This window comes from Ursus americanus, chromosome 11, assembly GCF_024610735.1.
Source record: "Ursus americanus isolate L20-20 chromosome 11, mUrsAme1.1.p, whole genome shotgun sequence".
Classification (NCBI taxonomy): Eukaryota; Metazoa; Chordata; class Mammalia; order Carnivora; family Ursidae; genus Ursus; species Ursus americanus.
This window is the reverse complement of record NC_142137.1, coordinates 10,713,529-10,740,599: the sequence shown is the minus strand read 5'-3', so window position 1 is coordinate 10,740,599 and position 27,071 is coordinate 10,713,529. Positions and strand designations below refer to the sequence as shown.

Genomic DNA, 27,071 nt, shown 5'->3' with positions numbered 1-27,071 from the left:
ACAGGGTTCAGCACACTATGGTCACATCTGGCCCACTGCTTGGTTTGTAAATAATTTTTATGGATACACAGCCCACTCACTTGTTTACCTGTTTTGAGGAATCACCACAGAGTTGAGTAGCTGGCCTACAGAGCCTAAAATATTTACTATGTGTCTCTTTAATGAGATTTTCTGACTCCTCACCTATGGAGCTTATGAAAATACCACTGCCCAAGCCCACTCTGAGTTTCTGATTCAGGAGTGGGGTGCAGGCATGACTGCTAGTGTCTGTGTTTGTGTGTCCATGCAGTTTTTTCAGGTAAATGTATTTTTAGAAGCTCCACAAAAAAATTCTGATGTACAGAATTCACAGAAGAGAAATACCCAGTGCTAGCCTAGAACTACTTTGAGTAAAAGTTGGACGTTTAAATAAAGTAGTATCATTCTGGGGACATTAAAGAGTCCTTCTACACTCATGTAAAGTCCTACTGACCTCACCACAGGGGCTGACCTTCCAACAAGAATTATTCCATGTTGAAATGCAGATGTTTTATTTCTTGGGGACATTATATGTGAAATCATTCATATTTAATGAAAAATAGCTTTTCAAAAAATAAACTTTAGTCACTCCATAGGGCCAAGGGAAACCTTTAAGATACAACAAGTGATTATAGGAAGTGGGTTCAGAAAGAAAAATGAGCATGAGGTACTGCAGGAGGGCTCCTTAGCACCTAGGAACTGCATAGGGGTTGTGGTGGGAAAGGAAGTAGAGAAAAGGAATCGAATGGAAAGACAGAATTCTCCAACAGCACAGATTGCCCAGGGCCATTCTGGGATTTTCAGTAGTTGTTAGATCCCTTGTTACTGCTTTATGGCTATTGCTGTTCTAATTCATGAGAAGGTCCCTTTGCCTCTACCACCAAAGTGTATATCCGGTCTATTCTCTTCTCTCCACGTAGGTGGGTTTGAAGAGTTGTATTGCCCTGAGACCTCCTTTTAGATACACTAGGCTCCTATCTGCTCTCTCTGCTTCCACCCTTTCTACTTTCAGTCCACTGCCCACCCTGAAGCCTGGGTGATTTTTCTAAACATAATCCATGTCATGTTTCCCTTCTGTTTAAATCTCCCCTTGACTTCCCAAATATGCTTAGAATAAAACCCAAACTCCTCATCCCAGTTCAATGAGGTTGGGTATGCCTGAGGTCACATAGTGAATTTGAGATGGAGCCCTATTTAGATATTAAGCAACCAACTGTTATCTGGTATGGGACCAAGAGGCTTTGTTCAGCTTGCCAGAAATTGATTGTTGCTGGCATCCACACCTACATCTCTTTCTGCCTTCACCACGCCCGCCCCTGATCCAGCTGGCTCCTGCCTCAAGTCCTCTCCAATCTGATTGACCAACTAAAGTGAAATAGACCATGCCTCGTCATGGTGTCAGAGACAAGGGGGAAGTAGATTAAATGGAAAACATAACAAGAAATATTTCTTTATGATAGTAAGGGCCAAAGTCAATAGTCAATGGTGCAGAGCCCCCAACAGAGAGTGATATAGGCATGATTTTTATTGAGATATGAAAGACAAATCTTGATATGTATATACTTCTGTTATTTTCTTCTTATCTACATATACAGATCCATGTAGCAGCAAATCTTAAATATTCACCCATGTCAATCAGATGGCCAACATTTGGATCACGTAGCCATGGAAGTCTGGCCACAATGAATGAGCCTGTCCCAAAGCTTGACATGAGGGAAGCCAGTGTCTGTCACATGACCCAGTACAAGTACTCTTATTAGCAGGAGAAGTGTGCAATGGACAAACCCTCTGATGACATCTTTTCTTCGGAAGTTAAGATACAAGGCAAACAGAGACATTCACATGAAAGAGGAAGACAAAAGCAGAAAGACTCTTAAAGAGAAGGAGGTATGCATGAGCCAGAAGAGAGTGAGAAGGGAGAGGCAGAGGAAGATCTGAGAGCTGCTAAGGGATTCAGGAAAATCTTCCAGTTTTCCAGGAGGCTTTTTCGTCACAAGGCTTTGCATGTGTCCTTACCTTCCTTACAATAGATAAATATTGCCTGGGTGACTGGAAGTCATATGATGATATCTCTGTTCCCTGAAAGATCTCAACTGAGATAGAATTTCCTAGCATCCCCTCAGTCATTTCTTAGACATTTCACATGAATTTTCTGAAGGAGGTCTGACATGTTTCATAGGTACCTCCTCTCCGTTTCCTTGATGAGAAAAATGGGTCAGAAAATACGTAAATTTTTAAGCATAAATAAATCATAAGCAAACAAAAACATCCAAGTCCACACTGATTATATTTTTCAGTGTCTCTGATGTTTACCAGAGTATTTTCATCTATTTTAAGTCAAGAAGTCCTTTGCAGATTCTACTATTAATAAATACAAGTCATCAAAATGAAATGGGATAGATTAAGATTTTCAACTTAAAGTTAGGTTCCAGATCACTTTATATTTTTATGTCCCACCATCTAAAAAGCAAATTGGGTCACTCCCTGCCATAATAAATACCACAGACTGGGTGGCTTAAACAAGAGACATTTATTTTCTCAAATTCTGAATACTGAAAATTCAAGATTAAGGTGTCAGCAGAGTTGGTGTCTGGTGAGAGCTCTCTCCTGGGGTTGCAGATGGCTACCTTCTCACTGTGTGCTCATGAGATCTTTTCTCTGTGCATGTGCAGAGAGAAAGAGAGAGAGAACTCTAGTGTCTCTTCTTCTAAGGACACTCATCCAATGGGATTCAGGGCCCCATGCTTATGACCTCATTTACCCTGAAACACCTCCTTAGAGGTCCCATCTCCAAACACAAATGACATGGAAGTTAGGGCTTCCACATACAAATTTGGGGGGACACACATATGTGGTCTATTGTACCCACTGTGAAAATGGGAAGATAATATATTTCTCTAAGATTCTTTATATCATACATCTTTTTGCGAAAACAGCATTATTTTCCCTAAAAGATAGGATATTGGAGTGATTTTTCAGTGAGTGCTCCATTATTAGTATTTCAAAAGATAAGCAATTTATATAAACCAGAGTTCCACTGCTTTCAAAATAGATTTCCACCCTGAAATCACCTTAGCATCAATACAGTGAAGATTCTTCTCTCAGAGGTAACCTTGGATTGGTATGACTGCTCTAAAAATAAGCGAATTGCAGGCTGTGCTTTCGTCAGACCTTTCCTGAAAACTCCTAAGCCTGCTGCCCTCACTCAGCTGGACATTTTGTTCAATGCCAAGCTTATGTCAGGAGTTTTAATGTAAATTCTGGAATTTTCATCACAAATTTTATGTGCTAAGCCTCATTTTGGCTAATGCCTATAGTTCTCCATGTTCATACGGAAAATCTTGGATGCCTATTCTCTCAAACAGAGAAAGACAAAATGCTTTTCATTTCTTTCAGAATAGAACAGGATTGTTCCATTCATTTCCAAGTGCTTCTCCCCTTCTCAGTTTGGATAAGGCACACTTACCTTATTTCCTTGATGTTTCTTATTTTCTTTTCAAGTTCAAAATATAGGCATATAAGAGCCATGGGAAATTTAGGCATTTTATTTGATGTAAAATAACAGTTTAAGTAACCTCCAACTTTTTCACAGGAGACAACTGGAAATAATCATTATGTGAATCTCTAGTAAAAAACCTTAAGCCTGTCACCTGAACACAGACCTTTACCATATACCCGCCCCATATACAATTTTCTGACAAATGATCACATATCACAAATCAAATTTGACCTTTGTTTCTCATCTTCTCTCCTATTCTGATTTTAAGTTGGTTTTACTTCTTTTGTAAAATTACAGTTTCCCAATAGGGCCTCGTTATTTATCAAAAATGTATGGAACGTTCTGGGGGATCTTACCGTACTCTGAGATTATGAGAAAACCATCAGGCGGGCTTCTGTCAGTCACAGTAAAGAGCAACAGTTCTTTATGGTTTCAAAGGACTTTCATATTTATCAACATATAATCTTACAACAACATAGTAAGATAGATAGCATTACCCCATTATACCTACAAGGAAAGCAGGAAATAGATTTGAGCCAGTAGTTGACTTTTCCCGAGTATCACAGCCACTAGGAGCCAAAATCCAGGTGAGAGCCAGTTTCCTTTACCAGAGCCAGGGCTCTTCTTATTAAATTATAGCTGTAACCATTTAAAATTCAAAAGAAAAAACAAAATCATTAATTTTCTTGGTAAATTGGCAAAATAACTATTCAACAATATGCTTAGATAATTAACAAATATTTATTCCCCTGCCACCCACTTTTAGGGAAAAGTATCACAAACATGCCTCTTCCTCTAGGAAGGCCCTTTTGCTTACAAGTATCAGAGACAATTCCAAGTCACCTCCAGTGGCAGTAGTTTATTTTAAGAATATTCACACATAGATAAACTGAACCTCAGGTCTCCAAAAAAGTAAGAAAAAGTGTTTTTCTACAGCTATAGAGACTGTAGCCCCAGGAGGCCATGAACCTTCACTGAAAGCCAATCCTGCCTTCCCCTTGACACAGCTGTGCTCTTCCTCTGTAGTCCCTGTGGGTCTTATATCTCATATGTTTTGCTAACTCATAATTTTGGCTTTCTTTACTTGTGTGTGCATATTACCAAAGGTAATAGGCTGCATAATGGTCCCCCAGGATGCTTATATCCTAATCCCAGGAACCTACAAAGGTTACTTTATATGGCAAAGAGACTTCACAGATGTGATTAGATTGAGGACTTGGCAATGGAGAGATCATCCTCGATTGCTCAAGTGGGTCCCACATAATCATTGGGATCTTTATAAGAGGAAGGAGAAGATCAGAGAGACAGACAATGGAAGCAGAGAGTTGAAGATGCTTACAGTACTGGCTTCAAAGATGCCAATGAACCGAAGAATGCCAGGTATGCAACTCGGGAATACAGAAAAGACAAGGGAACAGATCCTTCCCCAGACCTTCCAAAAGCCACACAGTTCTGTGGACATCCCTATTTTAGCTCCAGTGAAACCCATTCTGATCTTCTGACCTCCGAACCGAGTGAGAATAGATTTGTGTTGTTTTAAGCCACAAAATGCGCTGCGATTTATTATTAGCAATAGGGAACTAAGACTCTTGGCGTAGCTTCACCTGCCTACCTTTATAAAAGATAGTTTAGCCCCAGCCTTTATTGCTAGTGGGCTTTTTGCCTGGGTATTCCTTGGTTTAAATTCACAAGAGATTTTTTTACAGCTAATTTGGTTGGAAGTCCCTCTTCCAGCCTCAATTCCCTGAGGGAGGGAGCATTGAATACTGGGAGTACCTAAAACACAGCCCCTTCAGGGGAGTTAAACCACATGTGGGCTCAGTGATTCACTTCTCAAAGGAGAGAGTTGATTTATTTCATGAGTATGGAATTACTGCTTTTATTTTTAATTTATCAAAACATTCAGAGCAGAAGAAAAATGTCCTTGAAAGGTCATAGAGGAGACATTCATCTAAACCTATAAGCCAGGCTGTCAGTTTCTTTCCTGCTTCTCCTTTTTCATTCAAGTTTATACTAAAAATTTCCTTTTGTGGAAATATTTAACATCATATAATTGGTCAATCTCTGTTTTGAGAAATTAGAATGTGTTGATTACAGAGGTCTGTATATCTAATCTTCTAAAACAATTATTCCTTCTATTATTTCCATTTGAGTAACAAAGTTAGTATGACCAAATATCACCATTTGCTCATTTATTAGTCATTATATTCTTTATAAGACAGCTCCCTAAAGGATGGGATAGCAAATAACTTAATGCAAAAGATGTATTCCTGCTAAACTCTTTTACTGCGATTTTAAAGAAATGTATCTTAAAATTACATCTACATAAATTTCCAGTGGGACAATCATGTGAACATAAAATCAGATAATTTAGAAACACATATTTCTGGAAAAATGCCAAATCAAGCCAAAATATCAGGAATATATTTACATATATTTTGTATAAAATGTATCTAAATATGTATGTTTACTATATTTACATGTGCTGTGTTGTATATATTTCTATATAAATTACACGCTGACCCTTGAACAATGAGGGTGTGAGAGACACCAACACACAGTGCAGGCAAAATTCCACATATAATTTTTGACTCCTCCAAAATTAACTTCTAATAACTTCTGTTGATTGGAAATCTTACCAATAACATAAACAGTCAACATATTTTATATGCTATATGTATTATATACTACATTCTTACACTACAGTAAGCTAAAGAAAGAAAATGTTAATAAGAAAATAATAAGGAACAGAAAAATACGTTTACAGTACTGTGTTTATCAGAAAAAATCCACATGCAGGTGAACCACGCAGCTCAAACCCATGTTGTTCAAGGGTCAATTATATTTCTGTACAATAGTATCTATAAAATAATCTTTCATTTACATTTAAATCAACTAAATTTTTGGCTTATTATGGTAATACAGTAGAGTGGTGAACAGAAATCAAAGATAATTCACAAAATGCAACTTTTTAATTCCTTTCAAATGTTTCCCTCAAGAGTTGTTTTGTTTTCTTGTTTTTTTTTGTTTTGTTTACCATAGCTTCTTACTAAAAGCCATTTAAGTTTCAGATCTCATCACTTCTCCCTATGACCTCAGATCAGTGCTGGCTAATGAAGCTTAGAAGTATAAAAACCCTAAATGAGGGCTCTTGGAAAGAAAAGATTCAATGGGCTATAATAGTCAATTCTTGGATAAAAGAGAGGGTAAAGAGAGAGCTACTAACATTGAATGCAGTCTTCTCTCTGATATTTTGGAAAAGGATGTGAGTACATAAATTGAAATAATGTTTTCTTTTTTACTTTTAAGTGAGCAAATGTTCTTTTTTCTAATGTCTTAAAGAAGATTTATCTTCCTACTCTGTTCTTTTTGGAAACTTTGATTTATATTCTCTGAATACACAATAGCTAGTATGAGATGACCCAGGAATATGATGTCAGCCAAGAGAAACCAAAAATCTGCATATTGAGAATTGTCCCCATAGTCACAGAATAGATACAACAGCCCAACTCATTTGGATCATATTTCAGTTTCCCCAATGGCATGCCCACAGATACATATTTATAAATACATCCTATTTATAGCAGCTATGAAGTCAACAATTTATTGTCATAAAATCACAATATGTAGCTCACATAAGCTATCACCTCCATTTCAGCTAATAATTGACTTCTTGCCCCCAAACCAGTTGCTTTTTCTTTTTTAGCTATATTTTCTCCAGTGCTTTCTACCTTACCTTTTGAATATCTTTACCTCATAAAATTTTATTTAACATTGTTTCTATAATTTATATTATGAAGAAAATAGAGTAGGTATATTGAATATATTTTTTCAAAATACACAACCCACCCCATTTACATGTACACACATGTGCTCGTGCACACACACACACACACACACACACACACACACACACACACATTCTCCCCCACACTATATCCCAGGGATCAATGTCTATCCACTTGGTGAATCATCATTTAAAGGGTGGCTGCTAACAGACACATGAAAAAATGTTCCACATCACTTGTCATCAGGGAAATACAAACCAAAACACAATGAGATACCACCTTACACAAGTGAGTATGACTAAAATTAACAAGACAGGAACAACAAATATTGGCCAGGATGTGGAGAAAGGGGACCACTCTTACACTTTTGATGGGAATGCAAACTGGTAAAGCCACTCCAGAAAACAGTATGGAGGTTCCTCAGGACATTAAAAATAGAGTTACCCTATGACCCAGAAATTGCACTATTGAGTATTTACCCCAAAGATACCGATGTAGTGAAAAGAAGGAGCACATTCACCCCAATGTTCATAGCAGCAATGTCCACAATAGCCAAATTGTGGAAGGAGCCAAGTTGTCCTTCAATAGATGACTGGATAAAGAAGATGTGAGATATATATATATATATATATATATATATATATATATATACACATATACATACAATGGAATATTACTCAGCCATCAGAAAGGATGAATATCTACCATTTACATTGACATCGATGAAACTGGAGGGTATTATGCTAAGTGAAATAAGTCAATCAGAGAAACACAATTATCATATGGTTTCACTCATATGTGGAACATAAGGAATAGTGCAGAGGACAATAGGGGTGGAGAGGGAAATGAACGGGAAGAAATCAGAGAGGGAGACAAACCATATGAGACTCTTGAGTCTGGGAAACAAACTGAAGGTTGCAGAAAGGGAGGTGGATGGGGGGATGGGGTAACTGGGTGATGGGCATTAAGGAGAGCACGTGATGTGATGAACACTGGGTGTTCTACTGAACTGATGAATCATTGAACATTATATCAAAAACCAATGATGCAGTATACCTTGGTTAATTGAATTTAAATTTAAAAAAAAAAGGTGGCTGCCATTAATGAACCAAAATTGCTGACATCTGAATAAGATTTTGTATTATGCACAGACGATCTTGAAGGAAAGTTGCGGTGGCCTTGGGATGTATAAATTACTATTCAATGACTTCAAAATTAAGAAAAAATATTTAATAGAAGAATGTCAAGTTCACAAAAGCTGTAACATAAAATATGAAGAATGATTATGGAGGCGATGAATTGGAAATATGCATCCTGGGGAAGGAGGTTTCTAAACCATCAGTAGAACAGCTACAAGGTAGTGCTAATTGGTTAAAGAAGAAGACAGAAAACCTGATATCCCAGTATTTTTATTTAAAAATGATGTTTACATGTGTCTTATAAAACTGAATAAACCAAATTAATACATATCAGCATTGGCTCTGTGGCTATGGGAACAAGGGGGGAAAAGTAACTGATATCCTCAAGAGCAAAGGATAATAAATAAGAGTTTTTAATAAAGTATCTTAGAGTTTATAAATTACAGTAATAGACAAAAATATATTCCTTACATGTTTCTTTGTGTCTTATCTCTCTGACCTCTCAAAATTCAAAGGCTACTACCCCAAGTTCACTTAGTAACATTTCACTTAACTATCCTTCATTCTTCCTCATTTCTAGAATGTCTCCTCTAGCTATTAAAAACATTGACTTTCCACCACCAAAAAAATTTTTATGAGAAAAAAGGTGTGGAAGTGTCCATGCATGATGACACTCCATTTTATCTCCCACAAAGTACAAATTATTTTCACTCAGTAAATGACCAAAGAAAGGCACATTTATCCCAACTTTTGCATACTGAAAATGTGGTCGTCATTAGAAAATGTCACTACACTGGAACAAACTACAATCCTAGAAATACATTAAAGTAGATTATCACCAAACACCATTTAGAGAAATATTTAAATCTCATTATTTTATGTAAATAAGAAGACCGGAGCTCTTATTCTGGCCTCACAATTTATAGCACTTAACAGTTTGTCTTCAGCTTAGAGAAGAGAAGATACTTTTCTTGGAACATGAAGTAGTCTAAGGAAAGAATCTTAATTTGTAGAAAATCACTGAAGTGTCTCAATCTAAGGACTCAGTGAAGACTGGAGAACAGACTTCGCCACTAGCCCCCAGGAAGAGAACACAGTCTGCTGGCTATTTTATCTCCCTAGTCTGTTTAATGTCAACCAGGATTAGACTTCTTCAATATCAAATATTTGGAATACCAGGGATTTGGGCATTTTCTTTTTCCCCAAGGAGAGTGTGAGAGGCAGAGAACTCTCTGCCTTAGAATTCTCTGCTCTGAGGGGACAGTACAGTCCTTGACAGGAACACTCAACTCTCTGGGTGGAGCAGGAGCAGAAGATCTAAAGATGTGCCATCAGCTCAGATGTGAGCAAATTATATTCATAGAAGTGATGCTGAAACCTGGACAGATAAGATGAACACAAGTAAAAACTGTGAGCTCAACCTGGAGAAAATGAACTGTTTATGCGAATCTAATTTAACATGTTGCTCAGTTGTGACTCTCCCATCTGACACAATGGTTCACAGATGGGCTCCAGAGAAAATTTATCAAGCTTCTGGATGGATGGTGGCTATCACCATGATACCTCAGCGATATGGAGAATGTAAACCAGTTCAAGAGCAGAGTGTCACCAGTATTCAGTTGTGCAGGCATGATTATCAAGAAAAAGTAAGATAACTTAAAGTTCCTAATATTTTAAATAATTGTGGCCCTCGGAGTTCATTCTTCCACTATGTAATAATAAGACACTTGAAGTTTTACTAATATAACAATTAACAGTGGGTTCTCCCTGAATGGCTACCGGACTATTTGAGTGTTAGTCTCCTGGATACCTTTCTTCTTATCTGATTTTTTTTCAACATTTGAAGATTCATTCACTAGTGATTAGCTACATTTTTCCCCTCTGTTACCAATTAGTATTGGGAAAATAGGGAATTAAAAAATATACATCAAGAAAGTCCTAGAGGTTAATCGTATGTAATATATACATATGGAAAGAGCTAAGTAAGTGCTAAACAGCAATTCTTCAGCAGTTAGAATGAGCTTTAATTATGAGGTAGTTGGATAATTAAATGCTAACAGACAGTGGGAGTAAATTGGCAAGCTTATGAAAAGAGCTAAAACAGCACATGGCCAGACAATGAAGGAAGACCTTTAACATACAGAAGATAAAAGGGAAAAATCCCATGGGAAGAACTTTTCCCAAAAGAAACCAAAAGAGAAAAGAAGACATGTTGAGGAATGTGCATTATCTTTTGCCAGTCTCCCATTTCCCTGACTATGAAATATTTTCTCTATGTAAAGAGTACAAGAAAGACCCTGTGAGAACAGATGTTGGTAAATTTTACTCTGTAACAAAAAAAGAACAGGGATAACATTTTACTACACCTTTCTATCTCTGTCTCTATTTAAATATTCCTATTCCTTATGGAATAGAAACGTTGATGATGGAGAGAATGTTTTCTTTCTGTTGGCTTGAGTTGTTTCAAGTTGTTCTACTTTATTAATATTCTCTTAGTTTAGATTTAGTTTGGTTATAGGGGCATATTTGAAGCAGAATCAAGAAAAAAAAGTCTATTTCCTTCCATAATGAAATTGCTTCCATTCATAGCTATGGGTGGACCTCTTAAGGCTAAACAAAGTATGATGGAACTAGTCAAGTGTAACATTTCAAAGGGCCTCACCAGCATGTTTACTAAGACCACTGAAGCAGCCTCTTTGACCCACTAAGTACGACCAAAGCAGACTACTGAATTAAGTACAGGACATTTATTGCTGTTGTCATTCATTGGCTGCTCCCCCAAGCCCCACCTTTACTTTCTAACATGTATATACATGTCCTTTTTTTTTTATTTTACACACACACACACACACGTAGCATGTTTATCTCCTGGACCGGACTTCCAGCGAACATGTTAATATGTTGACTAATAAATAAGGGCAGAGCCAACTTACATATCTTAGTAACCCAAATCAGTCTTGTCAATAATAACTACACCTAGAAATAGAAGCAAACCCTCCAATAGCTATTTTCCCACAGTTCCATAACAGAAAGGAAAATTTCTAGTACTTCTCAGAAGACCAATAATCAACAGATTTATCCTTCTTTTCTCCCTACAGTTTGGTTTAAGTAAAGCATTGAACAGTTACACAGCAAAGATTTGTGGGACAATCCACTGGGATCACGGAATGAAGAAATAAAATCTGGAATTTTCATCCAGCCAGAGAAATACCTGAGATAATGAGAAGAAACCATCTATGTATAAGCAGAGGAATATCTTGGGATGTTTAGCAGAAAATGGGTAAAATAAAAATTTTAAAAAGAGAGAGTATACAAACTATAAAGAATGCAAGAAGGGGGGCACCTGGGTGGCACAGCGGTTAAGCATCTGCCTTCCGCTCAGGGTGCGATCCCGGCGTTACGGGATCAAGCCCCACATCAGGCTCTTCTGCTATGAGCCTGTTTCTTCCTCTCCCACTCCCCTGCTGTGTTCCCTCTCTCGCTGGCTGTCTCTATCTCTGTCGAATAAATAAATAAAATCTTAAAAAAAAAAAAAAGAATGCAAGAAGGGAGCATATGGAAAATATAATATTGGTTGGGAATGAATTCAGTAAAAAGCCAACCTCAAAGAGAATAAGTCAATTCTCCATATATTTAAAGCTTTCTGTTCAGTTGGTTATTTTGGAAATTAGTGTGGATGACTCACGGGCAAAACACTTCCTCCAGAGATTTTTTTTTTTTTTTTTTTTTTTTGCAGTGAATAAATAGTGGCATGAGAGTTTCTATTGCGAGGGCTAAGTAACCCCCATAAAGCTGATCTGGGAACCAAGATTCCTATGCCTCCCACAGACCTTGAAACAATTCCAAAAGGATGCATGAATATGGAAAAACCCAAAACAAAAGCATGAGGCCTGTGTCATTAGCCTTCTCTTTATTGTTTTTGAGGAAGAAAGTAAATAAAAGGAAATATTTATAACAGATACACAGCTCTTCATAAGCAATGGTACGGTTACTCAGTAAAATAATAGTAAAATTTTTTGACCCCTTTCAATACACCAGGCCCTGTTGAGCCTTTGTCACAGACAACTGTTTTAATGTTCACCATAATTCTACGAGGAAGTCGTACCAGTCAGGGTCTAATCAGGAGACGGAAACTATATCATATATCTTAACAGAGAGAATTTAATAAGAAGAATTGCTATCTAGGGATTGGAAACTGCAAAGACAGAAAGGAAACAGGGAAGTAGTAAGTACCCAGATCAGCTATTACCACAAGGGCTAGAGGAACAGATGGACGAGTTTACAATTATTTAAATTTAGAAGCTTGATGCCTATGGAAGCAAACCAGTGAACAGACATTTGTAATATGTTATGATATGAAGAGGAAGCTGTGGACCACTGGGGGACCTGACATGACAATTGTTTCTTAAGCCCTTATGAGGGGGGGTGCGGGGATGGCTATATGTCAGGGAGGTTTCTTAGAGCAGGTGGCTTCTGAGTTTTTTGAAAAAAAAAAAAGAAAGAAAGAAGTCAAGTAAAGAAATGTGCTACAAGATATGATAAGTGTTGAGCAAATGCAGCATAAGGTGTTCAAAGCAGATAGAGCATTATTACTTACATCACTGTTATTACAAAATTTTACGCCAAAAGGCCACCGAAAAGGAGAAAGTACACTTGGAAGCTGCAAGTGGATCAGTATTGCTAGAGTAAAATGTCAGGCAGGGGCAGGTGGGAGGATAGCAATAGAAAGAGATAGATGTGTAGGTAGCAGCCAGGTTATTAAAGGTTCTTATGTTGAGCTAATGTTTGGGCTTTCTTCCTTGAAGGGCACCGACATGCTAGACTACTAGCCAGCAATGAACAGGGACAACCACTGAAATATGCCACAATATGAATGAATGTCAAAAAAAATTACATTCAGAGGGCACCTGGGTGGCTCAGTTGGTTAAGCATCTGCTTTCAGCTCAGGTAATGATCCCAGGGTTCTGGGATCAAGCCCTGAATCAGGCTCCCTGCTCAGTGGGGAGCCTGCTTCTCCCTCTGACTCTCCCCCTGCTTGTTCTCTCTCTCTCTGTGTCAATTAAATAAATAAAATCTTTAAAAAAAATTACACTCAGTAAAAGAGTCCAGAATATTCCGTGATTTCATTTTTATGACATTTCAAGAAAAGACAAATCCTGACTGACAGGAAACAGATCAGTGTTTGTCTGGGGTTAGGGTTCACAGTGAGACTGATGGGAAATAGCACTAGAGATGGAAGGCAAACTATGGGCTTTGGGTCTAAGGTCAGATAAATTCGGATGCACAGCATATGAGTCAAATGGAGTAGGTCCAGTAGCTGGTATGTCTTTATGCAAACCCAATCTGGCTTCCTAAATGCCTCCGGGCCTCAGGCAGGATCCTGGGAGAAGGTACAGTAGAGAAGAGTGTTGCCAAAACCAGCTTTACACTCTCTGGTGCTTTTGAACATCGGCCAGCTTTGAGAAACACCTAGATATAAGGAAAAGAATACTCCACACTGAGGTTCAAGTTCTAGCATCCTCACTCCTTTTAAAAAGTTACTCAACCTCTCTGAGCTCGTTATTAATTTATAAAAATAATAATGTTCTTACCCCACTCAGGACATTGTTAAGGGTAAATGATAACACGGGTAACTGTCTAGCCAGGTGTCTATCCTATTTTAAGTTGTGCATTAAATTTCTGTGTCAGTATTATTAATCTTACCTCTCAGGCCAGGCCTCGGATTTCTCATCTATAAAATGATCCCAGTGACACAGGGGCCACAGGAGTTCCTTGCCAGTTCTAACATTCTAGAGCGCTGTGTCAGTCATCAGCAAAAGGTTAGGTTTCTCATAAGTGGTTTATTTGTGCTAGGCTCCCCCAGAAGGGATTGCCCGAAAAGGCTTAATAGAATTGCCCTTTCATTCAACACATGCTTATCTAGAGCCTACATCCAGGTTATGTGGTATTTGTGGAGCAGGTGTAGATCCAGCCTAGAAAAGAGAGACCACAAAGGGAGCGCTCTGACACGAACACTCCAGATATCCAGAGAAGACGGAAGGTAAAGGCCTCCTGCAATGGGACCAGCTCAAATGTGGTGATCTGGATGACATGCCCCCTCGTTCAGGGTCAGGTACAAATGTGCATAACCAAAATCTATTCAGGTGAGGGTTGGATCTTCTTAAAATAACTCAGATATCACTCAACGTGATGATTTTCTGACTTTCTCCACTGATCTTGCCTTTGTTAACTAGCCCCATTAACACAAGTCACTTCGCACTCTACACCAGGAAGGTGAAAGGGGAGAGTTTGAATAGAACTGAATAATTCTTTACTTAATCATGCACTATCTTTCCAACTGACCTTTTCCTGTTCTCATTACTCCAATTCCTTTTACGAACGAACACATTCTATGGAATAATTAGCCTTCTCTGTCTTTTTTTACAGTTAAGTTACTCAGTTTTATAACAACTCTGTAAGAAAAATGTTCTTCCCCATTCTTTGGTAAACTGAAGACGAGAAAGTGGATTAAGTTTCTGAATACAGAATGGTCCCAGCACAAATTACAGCTGCCCAAACCATTCTGTCCCCTGACGTTCTGCAGACGTTCTGCAGCATTTCTTGAGTCTCCAAGGGGATACCAAGCCAGTTCTGAGGCAACCATTATTCTCTGATGAAAAGCTCCTGTGACCTCCACCTCAGGCATTAGAAACCTTATCTATTTCTCACCTCATTCTTCAAAAGAGTCAGCCCGCTTTGGAACCTAGCAGGTAAGTTAAAATGCACTCCATTAAGAAAAAATAGTTTTTGTGGCAGAAATTGTCTCTCCCTTCTGAACTAACCCACCTTATTGGACTGAGAACACATCAGAGGCACGGATTTGAAGACCAGCCTTTTAAATCCAGGAGAAAATTAAGGAATGCGGAAAGTGTGGCCTTGGAGGTGTAAGTCTAAAGCAAATCTGCATAAGTGCTGCATAATTGATAATGAACCACTTACTGGTCTTGCAAAAAGTGCTAATGAAATGGCTGCTTTCTGCTGCATTGACTATTCAGCTATTGTTAAAACGTGAGCAATTTAACTTTTAAAACTTTACTCACCAATAGCACCTAATTATTTTTTGGAGTTGGTAAAAGCACCCTTGCAGCGCCAGAGGCTAGCCTGTGCAAAATAATGAGGTTGGCAGTTAGTCAGTCTCTGGGACCTCCAAAACCCACATTTGGTGGCTGGTTTTTTTCAGTCCCTCTCCATTCTCCTTCATGCCCTAGGATCTCCCTGTTCTTTCCCTCTCCATCAAAATCTGCTTACAAGAATAGGCCAAAGTCAATTTAACTAAGACCCTGAATATTCATAATAGTTTCAAAGTCCTACCTTTCCAAAGGTATTTATGTTTTTTGGTTGTTTTATGTTTGTTTGTTTTGTTTTTTATTTCAGTGAAAGAGAGAGACAGAGAATGCAAGCATGAGCTGGGGGTGGGGAGGGGCAGAGGGAGAAGCAGACTCCCCGCTGAGCAGGAAGCCCGATGTGAGGCTCATCCCAGGACCCTGAGATCATGACCTGAGCCGAAGGCAGATGCTTAACCGACTGAGCCACCCAGGCGCCCCCCAAAGGTATTCACGTTTTAATGAGAACTGAATCCCAGGCTACAAAGGTAGCTGTTAGAACGGAGTGAATATCAGAATCATTGTGAATATCCTAGAGCCATGTCAATGCATACTCACAGCCTTCTGCTTAGAAATTCTGATTCCAAAGGTTTGACTGTGGCCTAGGGAACTCGCGCGTGTGTGTGTGTGTGTGTGTGTATGTGTGTAAGATAGAGAAATAATGTGATAGTAGTACTCATCATTGTGCTTTCTTCAACATTTTCTCTACTGGAAAACTGAAGAGAGTCAGATATAAGTGCTCACATTTAATAAATTATAGAACTGCACAGGTGAGTGGAAAAATTGAATTAGGGCCCTAGTTTTACCAGTAGAGGCAGCAACGCTGCCTGCCCTGTCTCAGAGCCCATCTGGAATCTACACTGCAGTAATATTGGCTTTTGAAAAGCCAGCCTTCCTCTCACTTGGCTGCATCTTATTAAGTAAAACTATTGATAAGAGCATGCAAACTCATCTCTTCTCCTTCGTGGCCTGCTGTCTTCTCAACCCACTTAGAAGCTGGTTCTTCATTGCTCATGTGGTTTTTATATTACCAAAAAGTCACTAATGCCAGGCAATGAAGTAGAAATCTAACGTAAAAAAAAATTTAAAGAATTAGCTAGCAGGGGGATGGCATCCCTTCAGAGACTCCATCTACGTCCGCTGATAACACAGTGCAATACCTTCATTTCAGTTCAGGGTGGTGGTCAGGATAGGGGTAAATGCTTTCTTACATTCTGCCTAGCACTCTAATATGTGAAAGAGAACATTACCTCTTTCGGAATCACTGATTCCCAGGATGTCAAAAAACAAATAACGTAATATCAATCCTTACCCCTGCCTTTACCTTTATGTTTTGTAACTATAAGATCACATAGTTGGCATAGTATATTGATGACTAAAATAATAAAACTTCATAATTATGGGGATAATGGAAAGCACATATTCTATTCTAATTATCTTAAATTTTTTCAGTACTGTATCTATAACTGATGAACAGCTTTCTTGCATTTAATTTTTTGAAGCAAATGTGCACATTTAGAAGAACTGGAAATAGTACAGAATGAAATCTGGTTTAGATTATCATCTTATTATATCTCATTCTTTACTTGGAGAAACCTGAGTGTTTTATTTTGAAATTAAATTAATTCATTCATTTGTTAAATATTAATTGATCTCCAAAAGAATGGGTCTGGTGATAACACAATAAGTAAAAACATCTCTCCCTCAAGAATCTTACATCTAAGCGTGGGTCAGGGAAGATGTGATCAATACATTATGATAAAAACACCAAAGAAAAATAAATCAGAGTAAGGGGCTAGTGCCTGAGACAGGACAACAAGGGGAGCTTTTTGAGGTGGTGATTCTTAAGCAAAGCTGAACGATGTGAGGGAGTAAGCCATGTAAATATCTGTACGAGGCAAAGGGTACAGTAAGAGCAAAGGCCCTAAGGAGGACACAAGCTGATGAGAGGGAATATGAAAGGCATGGGGAAGTTTAAGAGCAGAGGAATGATTTGATCTGATCGACGTGCTCAAAGAAGCATCGCTCCACCTGCTGGCAGCAACTAATCCTTCGGGAATCAGGATGGGAGTGGAGCAAAAGGAATTTATACAAATACCCACACACCCTTCTTTGCAGTTGAAGTTACCACTGCTCACGCTAGCACTAGCCACCTTTACAAATCTGACTGCAAATGCAGTGTGTGCTTGCTTGACTTGAGTTTCTTATAATTCTATTTCAATAATTCTCTCACTCATCTATTTGTACACTGTTTGCATAGCACAATACTCTGAACAGTATGATACTACAAAGAAATAGACGTGTGGTTCTCAACCTCTCCTCAGATGGCTGATATTTCTCACAAGTAAGTGTCCCCCACTATAATTACTACCTGCCAGTCCAATTTTTTTTTTGTCTATTTTGTTACTCACTACTCATTTACACCTTAGAGTCTCTTGAATGCCGTCCATGTTTGACAAATGTAGAGCTCCAAAGAGTTAATGTCCAGTCAAGTTTAAGATTGTCTAGGACCGATATGTCTAAAAATATCTTCATTCTACTTCACAGTTAAATAATTTTGCTGGGCGTATTAGTTATTTATTTCTATGAAACAGTATTACCACCAATTTAACAACTAAAAACAACACACAACCTCTGTAGGTCGGGAGTCGGGGCACAAACTAGCTGGGTCCTCCCAAGGCTGCAATCCAAGTCTCAGCTGGGGCTGCAATTTCATCTGAGGCTCAATTAGGGAAGAACTGGCTTCCAAGCTCACATAGATTATTGGTAGAATCTGGTTTCTTACAATGATAAGACTGACAACTTGCTATCAGTGCCTTGCTGTCTATAACCAGAGACCATGCTTAGCCCCAAGTACTTCTTTGTCATGTGGGATTTCCCCACCTGGCTGCTTGGTTTCTCAAAACTAGCAAAAGAGAAAGAGACTCCAATAAGATGGTCTTTATAATTGTGCATGACATCACCAGGCAATCATGTATATCCTGTCACCTTTACCGTATTTCGTCAGTTAGAAGCAAGTCCCAGGCCCTACTCATTCCTCATACAAGAATGGGGAGTCAGGGGGATAATTGTGGTCACACTAACTGTCTGTCGACTATACTAGGTATAGAATTCTAGGTTAAAAATAATTTTTACTTAAAACTTTTTTGGCATTGCTCCACTATTTTTACAGTGTTGCTATTGCAATTCTGATTTCCACTGTCATGTATATGTACTGTTTCAAGACTACCCACCCCCACCCCCCACCCCCATTGGGAAGGTCCTAGGATCATCTTTTTAACCCTGCTATTCTGAAATGCTATGATTTGGGGTATTTATTTATTTATTTACTTACTTACTTATTTATTTTTAATTTGTTATTTGCTATGCTGGGCATTTGGTGAGCTCTTTCAATCCAAAGGCTCATGTCCTGTCCTTGTCATCTAGAATATATTAATGTTCTGTTTCTTTGATAATTTCCATGAATCCTTTTCTATTCTTTAATTGTCCTTCTTGTTTCATGGATACTTATCTTCTCTTTGAGATTAGTGGTATTTTTGAAGTTTTGGGTTTTTTTCCAATCTCTATTACTTTTCTTTCTTCTGTGCTCAATTCTTTTGTTAGTTCTGGTCTCTAAGCTTTATGTTGGAGGCTTTCATCAAATGTATTTTTGGCTATCTGTTCACGATCAAAAGTAACACACTAAAAACCAGACTGAAAGCTCTGTTTGAACAAACAGAACGTGTTGACTTTAGAGTTTTGGGTAGGGTCACTGGCAAGACACTCTATTATGCCTGGTGTCATTGAGTCCAGAAACCCAACACAGGATGAAGATCAGAAAGTCTAACTGCTTTCAGCCAACCCATCGGTCATGAGGTAGACTCATGCACCTGCCACAATACCAGAGCTCAAGTCCTGTGCTTTTCTGGAGTTCTGCAGGACTCTTCACCTTATTTCTCATCCTCACCACCTTCAATAGCACCACTTACGGTTTAGTTTCTTCTGCTAAGTCAGTTACCACTCCTCCATTCATTACCTTCCAAAATTGTGTTTCCTCTCTTATCTACCGTTTCTTCATTTTTTTGTCCTTGTGGATTGTATCTTCTGTTTGTTTGTTTCAGTCTCTGTCATTTTAGGAATGGAACAGAGATAAATGCATATGTTCAATTAACCATGTCTTTGCTGCCTCACTTGGGAAATTATAGTAGAGAATCATATAGTCAATTCAAGCTCTCACTATGATATTGTTACACAATTACGTGCTCCTGAGTGTGCACTAGAATACTCAGATTTGTGTTTGCTTTCTTGCAAACACCAGCATATAAAATATTTACCAAAAAACTGTAACACCCTATCTGTCACTTAGATCTGAATGATGCTCAGATTATTATAACACTCCCTGGCTCTGAGTACTGGACAAATCATCATCTAATATGTTCAAATTTGGAACATACTGGAGCCATATATGATAGGATTGCTCCACTGTTTTTTCCTGCTTCAGGACCCCTCACTTAAATACTGTGCTCTATCTGGCTTGCTAAATAGGTTAACTATTAGCCCACCCACATCGTAGAGCCTTAAACCTCATTACTAAGTGTAAGTGGTAGAAAGTTGCAAGGGCACAACATTTTAAATTTAATATTTGCAAAGAAATAACACTTATTTTATACTTGGTACAGTAGACAGAATAATGACCCCCCAAAATGCCCACATCCTAATCCCCAGGACCTGTGAATATGTTATCTTATATGACAAAGGAAATTAAGGCTGTTAATCAGCTGACTTTAAAATAAGGATTATTCGGATTATCTGAGTTGGCCCAAGGTCCCTTAAATGGGGGCAGAAGAAACAGAGCCAGAGAGATGGCATCATGAGAAAGATTTGACTAGCCATTGCTGGATTTGAGAAGGGAAGGGGACCAAGAGCCAAAGAATGCAGACAGCTTGTAGAAGCTTGTGGTGGAGGGTCCCTGCAAAGCCTCCAGATGGAAACAGCCCTGCTGACACATTGACTTTAGCCCAGGGAGACCTATTTCAGACTTCTGACCTTTAGAACTGTAAGATAATAAATTTTTATTGTTTTAAGTCACTAAGTTTGTGGTAATTTAATGCAACAATAGAAAACTAATGTACTTGATAAATGGGCACGGAGCTTAAATATAAATAGCATGAGGTTATGAGGAAAGACAACTACTTTTCTGTAATAACAACACTATCACAATTCCCCTTTTTTCCACTTCAGGGTCTCACTATTTTGCTTCTATGAGTCTCTCAGCAACTGTTGCCCTAGTGTTTGCTGATTATTTCTCTTTGTGTCTCATATTTACACCCACTAAGAAAAGAGCTCCCCATTAGATTGACTATATACCACCCCAGCTTAGATTTGTCATCTCATTCCTATAGCTTATTAACAAAGGCTAGTTGTGTCCCTTTACAGTGTTCCTACTGGGCACTCATTCAATACAAGTCTGAACACCACTGCCTCCTAAGGGCACACAGCCATTCTTGAACAATTCTGACTACAAGAAAATGTCTCTTTATGTGGAGTCAAAAAATGTAGAACCTAGCTATATCTATGTATTAGATCAAGTTGTACCTGTTGTGACACATATGTAATCACTCTAAATGTCGTTCTTTCAAATGTTCAAAGACAGTAGTCATTTTTAAGTAACCCTTGTATTCCAGTTAAATATTTCCAATTCCTTCCATATTTTTCATACTAGAAGGCTTTGAATGTCCTTCATTATCATGTTTTTTTCTATGAACTTACTCTTTTGACATAAATCTCTTAAAATCCATTCCTCAGGACATAATAACTCTGTAGTTGTCTGAGTAGCATGGAGTATATTTCCTCTAAGAAACACTATGCTTCAAATATCGCTGGGTGAGTCCACCCTAACATTTTACATAATTAGTCTTATGAAGTAATGCTACCAGATCCTCTGTGACTCCACTCTGTAATTTTATCAAGGACAAAATTGAGAAGTCAAACATTCAGAAAAAAGGAAGAAATTCTCATAAGTCAATAATTTGAGGATTGTATCTATAATATTATATATTGTGATAGCATATTCTTGGGAAAGAAACAATCTAGAATGCTAATACACACATAATTCCATTAATAAATTTAGGAAATAATGGATATTATATTTAAGTTTTGGAAATTTACAAAGTTTATTGCATATTAAGTGCTTAGAGCAAACCCGTTTAACTTATTAAAACTCATTTAAGGGGACCCCTAGGTGGCTCAGTTGGTTAAGTGGCCAACTCTTGATTTCAGCTCAGGTCATGATCTCGGGGTTGTGGGATAGAGCTGCACATGGGGCTCTGTGCTCACTGGGGAGTGTGCTTAGGATTCTCTCTCTCCGTCTCCCTCTGTCCCTCCCCTTGCTCATTCTCTCCCTCTCTCTCTCTCTCTCAAAGAAATAAATAAATCTTTCAAAAAGAATAAAATAAAACTCGTTTAGTAGATCCTTTAGAGGTATTTAAAACCAATTAATATCTCAGAAATACTGTTTCACAGAAAACTCTGCACAACACTGGTGCACTAAATACCTGCATACTATAGACTAAGTAAATAGATATTCCAAACTTTGTGCCCACCTGTTTGTCGCTTCTGTTAAGATCATACCACCCAAGCAGACACATGTCCACAGATCACCGAAAATAGTCTAACCCAGATTTTCCTTACTTGTCAGGAAGATATCTTCTACAACAAAGTTCAGAAAGAGTACCAGAGATTTTATATACCATCTAGTATTTCCTTCCTTACTCATTCACAGAAGAAAACTGAAATTTCCTAACCTAAATTCTGACCTTTACATATGTACTGTGTATTACCACTGTATGTTATGTTGCGTGGGGCTGGTAAGTGAATGGGGGGAAATCATGATTTTATAAACTCATTTTAAAGGCTGGTTCTCACATTTTCTGACAAAGAAAAGAGAAACAGGGAAGTTAACTTTTGTTTCAAGTGGATGAATTTGAATTCCTTTTAAATCAAACATGTCACAACAGAAAGGAAAGGCTAATTCACAGAATCCTGGAGGATTACACATAAATATTGAATGCAAGCCCACTTCCAACACCTCTGAAATCTGAAAGTTTATTACATTCCTGTCACATTCCTTTCACATATAGAAAGTATATGTTTCCTTACCTCTTAAATCCTGAGAGCCATGATAATCTATGCACACACTACCCCTGTTTATTTGTGATACTGAACTGGTTAAGATGAAAAACACTGCACCCTTCACACTGTGGCTGGCTGATCTTTGATCTTTACCCCCTAAGAGAGTTGTGCAAATTCCTCTGAACGCATTTCCATGACCTGCTGAGCTCCCATATCACTCTATTTTTAAACACTTTGCTGAACTCCTTCATTTTTAATAAAATGTCACTGTTTCCACTTTGGACCATTGAAGGGCCAAAAGTTCTTCCCAGGTTCTTCCTGTTCTCACAACTGATTTCACATAAAAGTAAGACAAGTTAAATGGATGAGAGCAGTAAAATTCCACGGTACTCAAAGGAATAATGCCCTGGGCAAATTGAACTCAGAGGACAGGATTGGACATACAGGGTTTGCTAATCAGAATGGTTTGGGTCAAGTCACGGGGTTGTGAACCTAAGGATAAGACTCTACATTTGTTACGAAAGGAGCCTCATTTCTCTCATTCTTTTATCTCCACCACCTCATCTCTAGTCTTGAGCAGAACAGACACTTGGTAAATGTTTGTGGAACAGAATTGCCTGTGTCGTAAAAGTAATTACAGTGCTGAATGACAGAAACGTGCCAAGGATATGACTGAGGAATGTCAGGGATGCCTTCAGTTGAAAATCACAAAAGATACTGGATCTCTTTCTTGAAATAATAGTCACATCATCATACCAAAAATAGATTTATCACTTATTCAACGGTGTTTTAAAAGTGTCTTATACAGAGTTCTAAAAATGTTTTACACATAGTTCACATTTAATCCTCACAAGGACTCTAAAAGGTAAGTAGTATCGTTCTCGTTATCAGTTGACAATGGTAAAATTCAGATTAACTACATTGCCCATAATTAGAATCCTAGAGTTCTGGAGTCAAGATGAAGCAGAGCCCTGACTGACCCCCAAGCCAAGAAACTTCCCACAACCCTGTGCCAATTCAGTGTTTTCTCGGGGCAGCACATGGTTTTTCTCTTATCTGGAATTCAGACTGTTTCAAAAGGGCAGCACTTTTCAAACTATACTTTAAGTCTTTCCACCTAACTGTACAAATGAATGTATTAAAAGTGCTGGGATGGTTGTTCTGAGTTACTGCCATGGAGAACTTCCACTATTTAATAGAACTGAATACTCAGGAATGGTTCAGCAGCCACCATGTGAGAAACAAGGTGGGGAGTTGCCTTAGAAATGAGGAAATACACAATTTCTAGCTCAGAAAGTGCCTGTTTACCCTGTGAGAATGCATGTCCTTTGCCTTCCTCGCTATTATAGGTGTTGGTTGGGGATAAGAATTCCTTCCTTCAGTCTAGCCGTCTCTATTAAGATACTAACATGCTTTTTTTTCCCTAAGTAAACTGTCTATTTTATTTCATAAACCAACTCCATAAATCAGTTCCATTTAATGCCTCCATGATTCTGTAAGAACAACAAAAAAGGGAGCTATTTATTTGTAAACATGTATATATTTTGTTCTAAAAGTAATCACCATATTTACATATTCATTAGAATTGCCACTCTAAATGAAATGGGGACAGTAGCTAATGGCATAATTTTAACTTTGTGGATGACCGGTTTTGCATAAACAAAATGAGATTATTAACATCGAGTCTGTATAGCAAATCTAAGGAAGAAAAATAAAATAGGCACATTTCCTTAAAAAGTTTCTCTAGGAAAACAAACTGATGAGTAACGTCAAAAACTAAATGTTCAAAAAATGGAAATCAGAGCGAATATTCTAATTTGAATATTTAAAAAATAACGGCTCATTCTTAAGGAGAAAAAAAGAAAATAGGCAAATTTCTAGAAAAATCTAATTAATAAAAGAGCAGAAATAACAAATTACTAAAGGGCTACAGAGTATAGAGAGAATTATAAATCATTAGAGACTATGCCCAAAAGTTTAAAAATTGGATTACACTTAAATGGCCAGGAAAATAGATGTAACCAGTGATTCAGGAAAAGGGAGAAACTCTGAAGAGACAGGAAAAAAAATTAATATTTCAGTTTTTAGAGCTGTTTTAGGTTTATAAAATTGAGAGGAAGGTACAAAGACTCCCCATACACGCTCATGCCTCCACATATGCATAGCCTCCCTTGTTGTCACTGTCCCTCACACTATTACCAAGGATGAAGCTACATGGACACATCATAATCACCCAAGTCCGTAACTTAGTTTAGGGTTCGGTCTTGCTATTTGTACATTCTGCGGGCTTGAACAAAAGCAGAATTCATTTTTATTAGAATATCATACAGAGTATTTTCACTGACCTAAAAATCCTCTGTGTTCTGCCTGATCACATCTCTACCTTACTACCCTTGAAAACCACTAAATCTTTTTTTATTGTTTCCATAGTTTCCATTCTTCCAGAATGTCATATAGTTGAAATCATATCTTTTTAGACTGGCTTCCTTTACTTAGTAATATAAATTTAATGTTCCTCCATGTGTTTTTTTCATGGCTTGATAGCTCATTTCTTTTTAGAACTGAATAATTTTTACCGTCTTGATGTACCAGTTTATTTATGCACTCACCTACTGAAGGACATCTTGGTTGCTTCCAAGTTTGGGCACTTATGAATAAAGCTGTCACATACATCCATGTATAAGTTTTTGTGTGGACATATGTTTTCAGTTCATCAGGGTAAATATCAAGGACCATGATTACTGCATTGTATGGTAAGAGCGTGTTTAGTTTTTTTAAGAACCCTTCAAACTGTCTTCCAAAATGTACCACTTTGCATTCCCACTAGCAATGTATGAGAATTCCTGTTGTTCCACATCCTTGCCAGCATTTGATGTTGTCAGTGTTCTGGATTTGGGGCCATTTAGGTGCATAGTAGTAGCTTGTTGTTTTAATTTGTATTTCTCTGAGAGGATATAATGTGTACATAATATATAATATTGTATATATATTCTTGCCATGTGTATATCTTCTTTGGTCAGATGTCTGTTAAGATCTTTGGTCCATTTTTTTAACCGTGTTGTGTTTTTTATAATTGAGTTTTAAGAATTATTTATATATTTTGGATAATAACCCATTATCAGGTATATCTTTTGCAAATATTTCCTCCCAGTCTGTGGCTTGTCTTCTAATTTCTTGATATTGTATTTCACAGAGAAGATGTTTCTAATTTGAATGAAGTGCAGCCTATCAAGTATTTCTTTCATAGATCATGTCTTTAGTATTGTAAATAAAAGGGCATCATCACACCCAAGATCATCTAGGTGTTCTCCCGTTATCTTCTAGGACTTTTATAGTTTTGCCTTTTAAAATTAGGTCTATGATCTATTTTAAGTTAATTTTTGTGAAGGGTATAAAATCTGTATCTACATTCATTTTTTTTCCATGTAGATGTCCAGTTATTTCAGCACTTTTTGTTTAAGAGTCTATCTCTTGTCCACTTTATTGCCCTTTCTCCTTTGTCAAAGATCAGTTGACTATATTTACTGGGATCTACTTTTGGTCTCTCTATTCTGTTCAATTGATCTATTTGTCTGTTTTTTTCACCAATACCACATTGTCTTGATTAGTAGCTTTATAATAAGTCTTGAAGTTGGGTAGTATCAGTCCTCCAATTTTGTACTTCCACTCAATACAGTGTTGGTTATTCTAGGTTTTCTGCTTCTCCATCTAAATTTTAGAATTACTTTGTTGTTGCCCATAAAATCACTTGCTGGGGATTTTGATTGGGATTGCATTGAATCTATAGACCAACTTGGAAAGAACTGACATCTTGACAATATTACATATTCTTACTCATGAACATGGAATATTTCTTTCTTATTTAGTTCTTTAATTTCATTTATCAGAGTTTTATAGTTTTCCTCATATAGATCATGAACATACTTTATTAGATTTATACATAAGTACTTCATTTTTGGTGTGCTAATGTAAATGATATTGTGCTTTTAAGTTCAAATTCCATTTGTTCCTTTTTGGTATATAGAAAAACAATTGACCTTTATATATTAACTTTGTATCCTTCAAGTTTGCCATAATTGTTTATTAGTTCTAGGATTTTTTGGGGTGATTCCTCTGGATTTTCTACATTAATGATAATGTCATCTGTGAACAAAGACAGTTTTATGTACTCATTCCCAATCTATATACCTTTTATTTCCTTTTCTTGACTTGTTGCACTGGCAAGGACTTCAAGTACAGTATTGAAAAGAAGTGTTAAGGGACAATTCTTGCTTTGTACCTGATCTTTGAGTTACTCCCCACTAACTATGATGTTAGCTCCAGATTTTTTGTAGATATTCTTTATCAAGTTGAGAAAATTCCTCTCTATTGCTAG

General features: G+C 37.6%; 1 long non-coding RNA gene across 2 annotated transcripts in view; it reads right to left on the bottom strand.

Moving 5' to 3' along the window:
* Positions 1 to 27,071, bottom strand: part of LOC123798550 (uncharacterized) — a 65,844-nt gene that overhangs the window by 31,177 nt on the left and 7,596 nt on the right. Inside the window, exons 1-2 of one of the 2 annotated variants that reach the window (XR_006781362.2) lie at positions 22,724 to 23,048; positions 4,029 to 4,156 (exon numbers count right to left, since the gene is read on the bottom strand). This is a non-coding gene — a long non-coding RNA (uncharacterized LOC123798550). Of the gene's footprint in view, positions 1 to 4,028; positions 4,157 to 22,723; positions 23,049 to 27,071 lie in introns of those variants that run through there. The other variant, XR_006781363.2, reaches the window with a different exon arrangement.